General features: G+C 34.9%; 2 protein-coding genes and 1 long non-coding RNA gene across 4 annotated transcripts in view; 2 read left to right on the plus strand and 1 right to left on the minus strand.

Annotated features, from left to right (window-relative positions):
- Positions 1-12,430, plus strand: part of lrwd1 (leucine-rich repeats and WD repeat domain containing 1) — a 779,065-nt gene that overhangs the window by 678,103 nt on the left and 88,532 nt on the right. The window lies entirely within an intron of this gene.
- Positions 1-12,430, plus strand: part of lhfpl7 (LHFPL tetraspan subfamily member 7) — a 239,496-nt gene that overhangs the window by 86,006 nt on the left and 141,060 nt on the right. The gene's annotated exons all lie outside the window — the stretch shown is intronic.
- LOC141385644 (uncharacterized) lies at positions 5,566-11,897 on the minus strand. The gene is made up of 3 exons (XR_012406441.1): positions 9,931-11,897; positions 9,123-9,883; positions 5,566-9,054 (listed from the first exon to the last, which is right to left on the minus strand). It is a non-coding gene; the product is annotated as an uncharacterized lncRNA (long non-coding RNA).

The raw sequence follows: 12,430 nt of genomic DNA on the forward strand, positions 1-12,430 counted from the left end.
TTTGTTAATCTCAATTTCATCTTAGTCTTCTTCTACCGCAAATCAACCAGAGGACACTATATACACTTCAGCCCACCTGCGGTGCGTTTCCGAAAAACCTCAATAGTCAACTAAGGTTGCAAGTTTTCATACTGACAATTGTGTTTCCTTTGTAGTGCACTTTAAAATTATTTATGCCATTTTGAACGCAGCTATTGCTCATGACGAAAGCTATATGTAACCTATTATTTAAAAGTGGAATTAACTTAACATCTCCAAAGCTTATGAAAACAAAATATATAGCATACGTTAGTGCTTTTAGTTTATAGTAGGTTATTTATTTAAAAAATCTGTATCTGTATTTATGGGCCTGTTGGTAAGAACATTCTGACTTTTACAATAAATTAAATAAAATAAAATAAATAAAAATAAACAAGATCCTCCTTTAATAATAATAATAATAATAATAATAATAATAATAAATAATATTATTTATATTTTATTATTATTATTATTAAGTAGGATTTATTTAATTTCTTAATAAATTGCCTTCTGTAAATTACAACTGTTAGCGATTTATATATGAGATTAAAATACGTGTTAGCAGTTTTTATGTTTATGAGGTTTTATGTTTTAAAATAGAGTATTTAATGTTCTTAATAATATTTGTAAAGGAAACAAAGGCATTACATGTGCCGTTTACATATGCTTCAGTTAATATGGAAAACGAGTGCATGTTTTTACCAAAACTAATATTGTGTGTAAGCGTGTAAAACAATAAAATCTGCAAAAAATTTCTACAAATCTTTTAGAGTTTTTCTTTAAAGAAGTTGTTACTCCACCCCGTTTAAAGCATCATTATGGACATTTTATGTTATAACTTAGTTAACTTGGTTAAAAGATAGATCTGCGGCAAAAAAAAAGGGTTTTGGGACACACTTGTCTCTACATCGTTCTTTTCCCAAACGATGCATCTTACTATGATAGTTTAGTTTCGAGTTATGTCATAGTTTGGGAATCGCACACCAGGTCAGCTTGCTGTCGACTGACTAACTGACTGACCCACCCACCCCCTTCTTAACCCATCTGATAGTGTTTTCTAAATATGCGGTTGCATGATTTTACCACGTTTTTATTTATTTATTTTTGCTTTTGTTTTAATTGGTTTCTTGAACTGTTGTTAGCCTGACTCAAATCCTTTCATCGTGGTTAACTCTGTTCTACGTCCCAATTTTGCCGAGCTACTTTGCCACAGAGTTGAATCAGCCACTGACCTTTCTCTCACTCTTTTGGTGGGGTACTGATAAATTTATGCTCTCCTTCAGTGCAGAACTTGTAAGGGATCTGAAAGAATTGGCCATGACTGCAAACTGAAAGGGAAAAAGAATCTAAGAGAAAACTGATAAAAGATTGAAGATGTTTACAGGAATGTCTTGATGGAAATATTGAGTTGCGTGATCTGCTTTCCTCGGGATGTTATTTATGGTTGAGTCGTCTTCTGTTTGCCCTGCTATGTGAAATGAAATAGACTGTCACAGGACACAGTGTCCAATGTGAACCAGGACAAGAAGGTCTCTCTATGAGTACGTTTACATGGACACCAGTACTCCAATTTGTATTTGACAATACTCTGATTAAGAGTCTCTATGTAAAAAGTGATTTTTGATGACCTTAATCCTTAATAATTGAACTAAACAGAAATTGAATTAAGACTTGTGACTTGCATTATTGAAGTGCAGGACAGACATGTAAACACCTTAATCAAGCTATTACAGTTTGTAGTACTTTATGCGACAGACTGCACACACGGTAGATGTGAGCTGTTTGACGACAAACAAATGAGATTGGCCTCAAGCAAGAGAGTTTTGGATGACTATGATCTCATCTAGTACCTCCGAGTTTTGTTGTGGAGGCATAGATGAAACGTTGCTGAATGAAATGGCAGAGGTGGCCTGTCACTTGAAATTTTGTATCTGCCGTCATCTGTTTGCACACATACTGTGAGAAATTAACTGCAGTTGAACTTGAAATTAAAATGAAATGTCCAAAAAACACATATGCTGCCATGACGAACACAAACTGTTATTAAGTGAACCGCCGGAGGACACGTGTGTCGAATGGTGACATGATGTTAATTTAACATGCTATAACATGTAAAACGGGAACATGAAAGGAACATTAATAAAGCAAGTCATGTAAACACTTTAGTCATATTTTAGTCTTATTCAGATTATGGCAAATGCAGTAATTAGATTACTGATGTCCATGTAAACATAGTGATTGTGTCTAAAACTACTTAACCTTATTCTATGGACCAGTTTGAACCAAAAATAGAGCTAAATATGACAAAATCGGAAACAACATTTATTTTGGTATGACCTTGCTTGATATTCAAAACATATTACTACACAAATTATCCAGTAGTTGGAGAATCCAGCATCCTATTGATAGAGACTATTCCTATTACTCACACGTTCATAAATCCTACAGCAGAATAGACTACTTTTTGATTGATTCTCGGCTAATTTCACAAGTTAATGATACCAAATATCACAATATATTGATTTCAGATCAGTTCCCTTACTATGTCAATTGATCTTTCTCTTCCTAAACAATGTTACTCTTGGTGTTTCAAACCACATTTGTTAAAGGAAGATAAATTCAGAGAATACATTGATGCCAAGCTAAAAGACTTCATAGAAATCAATGATAACAGGGAGGTCACCGAATCCACACTGTGGGAAAGCAGTCATACGCGGGCGGGTATGTTATCTCTTACTAATCTGTTTCTAAAAGGAAGAGAGAAACAACTTAGAGAAATACAAAGTACTCTTCCTACTCCCTAATTGGCATATCAAACATCAAAGTTTCTTGAGAATTATAATAAAAAATACAAATTAAACAGTAGATCTTGTTGAGATATTTTTGGTTACCATGAAGAAATCATATTTATATATGTTTATTTAATATAGAGTGTAAAATATATTTATTAAAAGTGCTGTCTGTAAGCATTAGACACTTTTAAAGCATAAAACACCTTATGTTGGCAGTTAAGGTTACGTACTTGTTTATCTGAAAAAACAATGCTAACGTCAGTTATTCTCTTTTGTAAATGTGGGTTCTGTGTTGGAATGTCTGTCTTTGTTTTGGTCTGTGTAACTCCGCCCACTTCCAGATTACCTAATTACATTGTGGCACCCTGGGTTGCCTTGGCAGAAAAAAAAACAGCGCATGTCATTTCAGTCTTGACGACTTTATCAATATATCTGGGCTCAGCTGAAAATGTGACTTATTCATGAAGTGTTTTGAATTCACATACAATGCAAATATTACAAACGTAACTATTAGCTTATCAGGGTGGTTCATCTAGTGTCTTCAATCTGGCAACCTGCATATATCATGGAAGCCGTGTGTGTGTGTGTGTGTGTCTGTGAGCGTGCGTGCGTGCGCATGCAAGTGTGTTTGCTCTTCTGGGTTAGAGGTTTTGAACTGGGAACACTACAGCTTTGACCCATTTGCAGTTTCTCTAAAGACACTGTAAAGACAGAGTAATAAATTATGATTCCTTCCAGCTCGATTTGAAAGATTCATCATAATAGTAATGTGTGGCACAGCCTGTCTCTCTTTGTCTCATTATACATTATATATAGCAGGGCTTCTGTATTGGACAGTACCTTAATCTACCTTTTAATTCTGTGAAATGGTCACACTTTATTTTGATGGTCCATTTGGTGAGTTTAAGTTACATTGCATCTACATGGCAACTAATTCTCATTAGATTATAAGTATACTGTTAGGTTGGGGTTGGGATTAGTGTAAGTTGACATGTATTTGCAGTAAATGTCTTTTGAAGGAGCATTATCAGCAGATATTAAGCATACAGTCTACTAATTCTCAAATGGACCATCAAAATAAAGTGTTAACTGAGAATTTTAATATGATTTCACAGTAACCTGTCCTATTGTATTTTTTGTCTCTATTTCCATGTTTTATTTTGCTGGACTAATTAGTTATTGTTTATTTAAAAATATGTGAATAACATTCTTTAGGTGCCAACATTAATAATAAACTGATTAATCTAAAAATTATTTTCAAATAATGTCAATAACTGATAAATCTGTTATATTAAAATCCACACTATATACACTGAGGCTTTGTAAATATCATTTTAATAACTCTATTTTCTTAAAATCTTCATTTTACTAAAACTGATTTAATACAGACTGTATAATAGGGGAAATGTTTTAGTACTAATATGTTTTATTATTTTGTTATTTTTACACAAATTAAACATAGGGAGAGCATACATCTTTTGCAGTTGAAGGCAAAATTTCTTTTGTATTTGTCATGATGACAGTACATAATATTATACTTGCTATTTTACAAGATACTACTAGCATTTCCAATTAAAGTGCAATTCAAAGGTTTAACTACAGTAGGTTAATTAGGTAGGCAAGATAGGTTAATTAGGCAATTAATTGGACAATCAACAAAATAATTTCTTAGGGAAGCTAATAATATTGACCTTAAAAGCTGCATTTATTCCAGCCAAACTAAAAGAAAAAAAAAACTTTCTCCAGCGGAAAACATATTATAGGAAATGCTGTGAAAATTTCCTTGCGACGTTAAACATCACACTGAAGAAAAAGATTCATTGCATTTGCTACATTTTTTTTAAGGTAACTGGTTGCAAACTATTTATATGGGCTGAATTTAAACAAATTAAATTCAGTAATGTTCAACTTAATTTGTTTGTTTAAATTCCCCCATATAAATCGTTGGCAACCACAAACTGTACCTTTCAAGAAATTTTGTAAAACCAAATTAAATTATAATTTTTTTTGCACTTCGGAAATATTTGTTTAAGATATTTGAGGATTAGTTAACCTCTGGTTTTTAGTGAGTTAAAATTAAAGAATTAAATCAAATAAAATTGAATGTTCCTTTAATTCTACATATAATACAATGAATTAAAATATAAAACAATAAATTGTTTACAACCACTTAAGTTAAAATGTTTTTAGTAAATCCAAGGAATCATCTTTGAATCTTTTTTTTTTTTCAGTGTAGTTTTTGAAGATGGCTCATTCATCTTACCTGGAACGTGCATCGATGAAAAGCAAAATGTTCAAAATCTTTTTGGCTTGGGCTGGATGTCCTTACAATCTAATGTTGGTGGTACCAAAGGCAGATGTTTCATCCTGTCTCTCCTTCACAGCACATAACTGCAGTAAAGGGAATGTTTCCTCAAGATACTTGGTTAATTTTTAAAATTTTTTTTATTTTAAAAGAAAGAGACAAAAGACGCACAACAAACTCCCCAAAAACATTGATGAATTGAGATGGAGAGAAAATGAAAATAAGAATATTTTTTCTCACAGAATCCAAAGAACTGTTGTTGTACAGATTGAGTAGGGTTTTAATTTGAAAGGAATACTTTCTTTTTCTTTTTTTTTTTTTTAGATCTCCAGGCCTTTTAGCTTAGCTTAGCATAAATCAATGAATCGGATTAGACCATTAGCATCTCGTTTAAAAAGTTTTTAAAAGTTTTGTAGGTTTTCCTATTTAAAGTTTGATGACTATATTATGATATAAAGTAGCACCTGAAAATAGCACCAGCCAGGTAACGTTACTGCATAATATCTTGTTTGCAGCCATGATACAGCAGCAGAGTTACTTGATTATTACACCAAAATGAGAGCCATATTGATTTTGAAAATAGCAACTTTTCAATTTCAGTTGGTCTTAGTACTTAGTACATGATGTAACTACAGAAGAGTCCAGCTTTAAACTCTTTATAAAAATTTTCAAGACATGCTAACTAAACCAGGGGTGTCCAAACTTGGTCCTGGAGGGCCGGTGTCCTGCAAAGATTAGTTCCAACCCCAATCAGACACACCTGGGCTAGTTGCAGGCGTGTTGAAGCAAGTTGGAGCTAAAATCTGCAGGACACCGGCCCTCAAGTACCGACTTTGGACACCCCTGAACTAAACTGTTTAACACTAGGAAAGTAGTAAAATGAGCCTATTTCTAAAAAAGTGCAGTGTTCCTTTAAACAGTAGGGAGAAAATAGAGAGGGGCAGGAATGAGCTGAGAAGAGAGACAGCCAGGGTGAAGCAAAGGATAGACTATGAGAGACGGAGATGGTCTCCCAGTGCATTGAGCTCCAGGCTCCAGAAGTGAGATGTGACTGAATACATTACAGTCAAACAAGAGCAATGCATCTCATAACTCAAACAGTGCTCTCATCTCACTTTCAGTCTTTCCCTGCACATTCGCGCAAGCCAATTAGTCATCCATTGTATGAAACATGAGCCAAGCTATAGCCAAACAAACAGATGCAAACAGCCTTAATTCACACACACTTTAACAGGAAATGCACATTCCTCCAGTGTGTTTGTGTGTTGTGCTGTGGAGTCTGGACTGTGGCTCCAGCATGACGAAACAAACCTGCAACAACCTAAACTGCAAACAAGAAGCCAATGACAACCATAACTCAAGACATGCAAAGAGAGAGAGTTGAGATAAGAGAGAAGGAAGGAAAGTGTTTATCAAGCACACACACACACTCTCTCTCTCACACTCCCTACTTCACTATGTATTGTATACGGTGAAACAAAGTATGGTTATTTTTCAAAGCAGGCTTATAAAAAATGTGTAAGAGCTGCTAGTCCTGCAAAATTATATTACAGTGCTGCATCTGCATTTTGTGGTAGTCATACAGTATGTGTGGTTAGTGTTTATTCTTTTAAAATAGGTAATCGAGATGTGTCTTCATTGGGGCTGTTAAACAGAGTTCAGTTTCAACCCTGTTTCAACACACTGACCTGTCGGTTTCAAACAAGACCCAATTAGTTTGATCAGGTGTGTTTAGTTAAAACTAAACTGTGCAGAGCTGTGGCCATCCAGGAACTGAGTTTGACATACACTTCAACTATCATATGTAGAAGTTTTTTCCTGTTTCCACGACAAAAAAAAAGTTCCAAACCGTGCAAAACTGCATTGTTTAATTCAAGATTTTGCCTTGAATGTACGATGCGATCTAGGGGTCCTTTCTTCGTAGCTTGCTTAAATGATCTAAGATGATTTTGCAGATCCTGGATCTGTTAATCTTGATAACTGATCTCTGGCTAATTTGGTTCTTTAAACAATTTTGCGTATCAGATTAAAATGTCTAGATGAACTGATCTGAGATCGCTGCATGTGTTTTGAAGGACAGCTCTATCGATCCTCAAAATCATGATCAGCAATTGGCTGATGGCACAGCAGCGTAATGACATCATCTGATTAATATTAATATCAATTATCCATGTAAGCAAACTTACATGAAGTTCATAGTAATCGGTTTGTTAAATATGATACGCAATAACTCTCTTAGATCAAGTGATCAAAATCTTCTTTTAGCTCCTCAGTCAAGACTGAAACGTAGAGGGGACAGAGCTTTCTCTGTACTGTAAAACCCAAAAAGTCAAACCATTTGAGCAAACCGATTGCAATAATCCATTTAAGTTCAAAAACTACTTCTAATGAGTACAGTGAACTTAATCAATTTGAGTAAACAAAGCAATTTAAGCACAATCATTCATTCATTCATGTTCTTGTCGGCTTAGTCCCTTTATTAATCCGGGGTAGCCACAGCGGAATGAACCGCCAACTTATCCAGCAAGTTTTTATGCAGCCGATGCCCTTCCAGCCGCAACCCATCTCTGGGAAACATCCACACACACACTCATACACTACAGACAATTTAGCCTACCCAATTAACCTGTACTGCATGTCTTTGGACTATGGGGGAAAACCCGGAGGAAACCCACATGAACGCAAGGAGAACATGCACAGAAACGCCAACTGAGCCGAGGATCGAACCAGCGACCTTCTTGCTGTGAGGCGACAGCACTACCTAATGCGCCACTGCTTCGCCCAATTTAAGCACAGTAAAACCCAATAAATGAAGAGAACTCAAACTAACTGAGTACAGTAAAACCCAATAAGTTAAGGCAACTCAAACCGTTTGAGGAAACAGATTACTACAAACCATTTGAGTTAAAAAACTAATCTATATGAGTACTGTGAACTTACTCCATTTGAGTTGACGTAAACAGGTATTTAATTAACTCATTACCTTCAGCACTGAGTTCAAAACTCTTTTCAAATAAGTAGAATTAACTTTTGGTCAATTTTGAGTTGACTACACTCATTTGTAGGCCCACACGGAATCTGCGCATGCAGAATTTTGCAGATTTTTCGCAGAATTCCGCAGATTTCTGCAGATTTTTAGCCCATTATTAAATCTGTTTATTTACTTGAGTAAATGTGTAAATCTGAATAGAATTAGTTTGTATTCTGTAATTGATTAATTTTTATTTAATATATTAGGGTTTTAGTTATGATACTCCGCTGGAAACTCCCAAAATAATTCTGCAGAAATCCGCAGATTTTTACCAAAATTCTCAGCAGAAATAGCTTTGACTCAAGTACAGCACCTTGATCAGTCTTGTGACTGTTTTTCAATGTGCTTTAAAAATAAATGAACTTAAACTTGAACTTGAACTTTCAAAATATGGTGTTCTTTAACTGAACAAAAGTGAAGTGTCTTTTAAAAACAGGGATCTTCTACTTACTGGTGGTTTTAGTGTTTTAGTTTTAGTATACATACACAATGCTCAGTTTAAATGAGTACACACAATTTTGAAAATGAATATTTTTATTCATTTCTCAATGAATACGTCATATATTTTGGTGTGTTTGACCAAAACATATTTAATGAAACAGATATATTTATTAAAATAGAAGTGGAAAGATAAAACATTTAAACTCAAGCAAAATATAGCAAAATAAAATTACAAACTACAAAATTTCAACTAAAATTAAAATTTTAGTTTTGCTTTTTTTTGCTTTTTAAAACATTTTTTATATTATTTTATATAAATTTTTGTCAATGTCACACTCACCTAATAAGAGTGTCAGTAAGCCAAGATAGCTGCAAGCAACTTCTTTACCTCCAGAGATTGAGGGGCACGTGCCCACTAAGCAATTTGCATTGAGATGAATAGGAATGCTAGCAGATAGATCTCTCTCCACACACACACACACACACACACACACACACACACACACACACACACACACACACACACACACACACACACACACACACACACACAGTCACATACACACACTTCTCTCCTGTGTGTTTGAGCTCCACAACGCACAGCGGGAGTGAACTCGATGAATATCTCCACTGTCTCATTACGAATATCCCTCGGCCCTCATTACCTTTGTCTGAGATTCAAAGAAGCTGCATCTCTGCCAATCAATCCTTCTGCCAAATTCTCTTTAATGTCTGATAGTGATGTCACTGACGCCTGACTGGATCACACCAACAGTAGGAGACGCTCAAGATAAGACAGTCATCTAAACTGTTTTCTGGTCACAGAAAATTTATTTGCTTGTTTTTGAAAACAGTGTAATTGGGGTTAATGAGGGCTTAAGGTCAGGGGTTTGCACTACCTTGTTATGGACATCTACAAGAAAGAAGTGTGTCTGAAACAAATAATTAAACAAGTAACGCATTTCAAACTCACAAAAACGTACATACATAGTGCCCTCTAGTCGATTTGTCATCTAAAATGAGCAACGAAATGTACTCAGGGCAATGTATTTCAGGTTTCACGCACAAAAAAAATATTAAAGGCCATGTTATTATACTTTATTGAATGCACACTGAGGTGACAGGGTAGACTAAAGCAATTCCACAGCTTGGTAGCATTTCAAAAGTGTTTCTGCAGAGTAACACACACAGAACACAGAAGTATTAATGCTTACAATGGTGTCGGCTACATACGGTATGATCACCTCAATGCAGAAGTATAATTCAGGCTTAAGGCACATATTTCTCATGAGCCTGGTTTGGAAACTTATTACCGCTTATCATCGTTAGGCTTCTTTGACACAGTTTGCAGTGTATCAATAAGTACAGAACTAAAAATTACTTGACTTGACATAGGATTGATATTTGACATTATCCTTTTATATAACCCCTAGGCATGTGCCGGTATAAGATTCTGACGGTATGATAACCTTGGATATAAATATCACGATTTCATGATATCACGATATGGAGATCACTGCTCTAAAATATATTTTTTTAAATGTCTGGGTAAAAAACTAAAACTTTTCCCCCTTTGTACACAATATAATATAATTTGGGAAACATTTAAATTATTTTAGAATAGTAAACATCTCAGGCTAAATATTTCGAATGAATCATTGACTCCTGCTGTCTGCATTTGTTTCAAAAATACAGATTTCTTTACAATTTAAAATGGCATCTTTGGAGATCTTTTCTGCTAGAGATACTGTTGTCCTAAAAAAAAAAAAAACAAACAAACAAAAAAAAAAGTAAATAGAAAATCGTACTCATACCTTAGGAACGGTAAAACAAAAAATGTTGACGCTTTTAAAACCTTGACCTCTCCAAACCGGGGTATACCTTAAACTCGGTTATCGTCCCATGCCTAGTCTGAGAGTGTTTTGGGGGACTAGAGAAGTTCTGATGTGCCCTGACATTTATGACGCTTAAGACACTGAAGTAACCTTATTACAAATGCATAAAACACAAGAATAAATAATATTTTAAACATGAAGAACAATTACTTTAAAGGGGTGGTCCACAGTGTATTTTTAAGGCTTGTTTGTGTTTATGGGATGCAAAGCAATCTGTGCTCATGTCTCACTTGTAGAAAAATATGTTATTTTTTTCATATATCTTAAATTGATTATATACTCAGCTAACATGAAAATAACTGTCATATTTCCTAGTTCCACTGAAAGAGGCCCTCAAGAGGCTCTGATTGGTCAGCTAACATAATGTGCTGCGATACGTGGATCGGCTCCACGTCACTCCCCTACAAGGACGTGCTTTTACACTGTGTAATCAGTGCAGTCAGAGCAGCTGTTAGCAACGTTAGCTGCCTAAATCACACAGAAAAATGAAAAGCACACCAGACACATCGTCTGCTCTAAAATAAAATCTAACAAGTTTCTTTCATATATATTCAGAATAAACATGTGTAAGTACTATAAAATGTTCTCATATCTTTTACGGTTTCGTTATTTGAGATGTAGAACGCATGGTAAACATCTGAATAGAGACACACTGTAGTGCTGCTGAAGATTGTGGCTGTTTACAGCGGTTTGACTGATAAATATATATTTGTAGCTAAATTGTTAATAGTGCCAAACAGCATTTCCTGTTGTTTACATCCTTGTTTACGTCCTTGCTACAACTTACTGTTAAGAAACTGCATGTAGAAGATCAATTTTAACTAATAAAAATACCTAGAGGTTGTGGCTCACAATCCACAGCTTCATCGGTTAGAGGAGTTTTAACCGAATCCAGCACTGAACTGGGAGAGATTGTGAAAGCTCTCCTTGTCAAATGCTAGCTATATATATATTTTTATTATTCTCTGGAGCGTAATTAACACAAAATTGTAAGCACTTCTCTCTTTGTGTCATGTCCTTTGGAAGCCCAAATACAGAAGCAGAACAAACTCTGTGGAAATAGCAGCATTTGAATGACATTACAGCGCCTCTGGCCACGCCCCTTCACTGCGCAGGGTGTATGTGTGTGATGAATGCATGTAACCTGAAGCATTTGTTACCTCACTTGGCCGGATGTATTTTTTTGTAATACCTAAACTTCGTACGCAGTAGGCTTTGCTAAGCTAACTCTGTAAAGGTAATCTCTCCCTGTGCAGAGATGTTGTTTATGTTTACACAGCTTCATTACACATCAACTAAAGTTTTTAATTATGATATATAATAATATTTTAATATTTTATTAATATTTTACCTTTTTTTTATATTTTTGCCCAAATAATATCAACCTTACTTTTGACTGGTTGAACTATGGTAAAATACATAAATAAATAAAAAATAATAAATAAATAAATAAATAAATAAATAAATAAATAAATAAATAAATAAATAACATGTGTCACCTTCTGAATAAAGCAGCATCTGACCACGGTGGTCTCGCAAAGTGAAATGTGTCATAATTCCAACTTATTCCTGAGGATAAAAAATGAAACAACCTTTCTAACCATACTTTTTATTTAACTGTTGTGTCTATCGGAAAACAGCTTGTTGTGAATGCAGAATAAGATGAAATCAGTCCTCAAGCACTTGCAGTGCTGATGAAAGTCTGAACTGGTTGTGTGTTCGTGTGTCTGAGCACTTCTTCGAGCCCCGGGGACAGCTGACACAGCGGGCCACAGTCTCCTTAGTGCAACCACACTCTTTTAAGAGCAATGGGGTGGAAGAAAGATCAGTCCCTTTTTACTCTTTGCCTTTCTTCAGAGAGTTGAATCAAAAGAGGAAGGCCAACTGAAGTGGGAAACGAGTGGGAAGAACATGTCACAGTGTGTGAGAGAAATATTTTTACTAG

Source organism: Danio rerio, chromosome 5 (assembly GCF_049306965.1).
Source record: "Danio rerio strain Tuebingen ecotype United States chromosome 5, GRCz12tu, whole genome shotgun sequence".
Taxonomy (NCBI): Eukaryota; Metazoa; Chordata; class Actinopteri; order Cypriniformes; family Danionidae; genus Danio; species Danio rerio.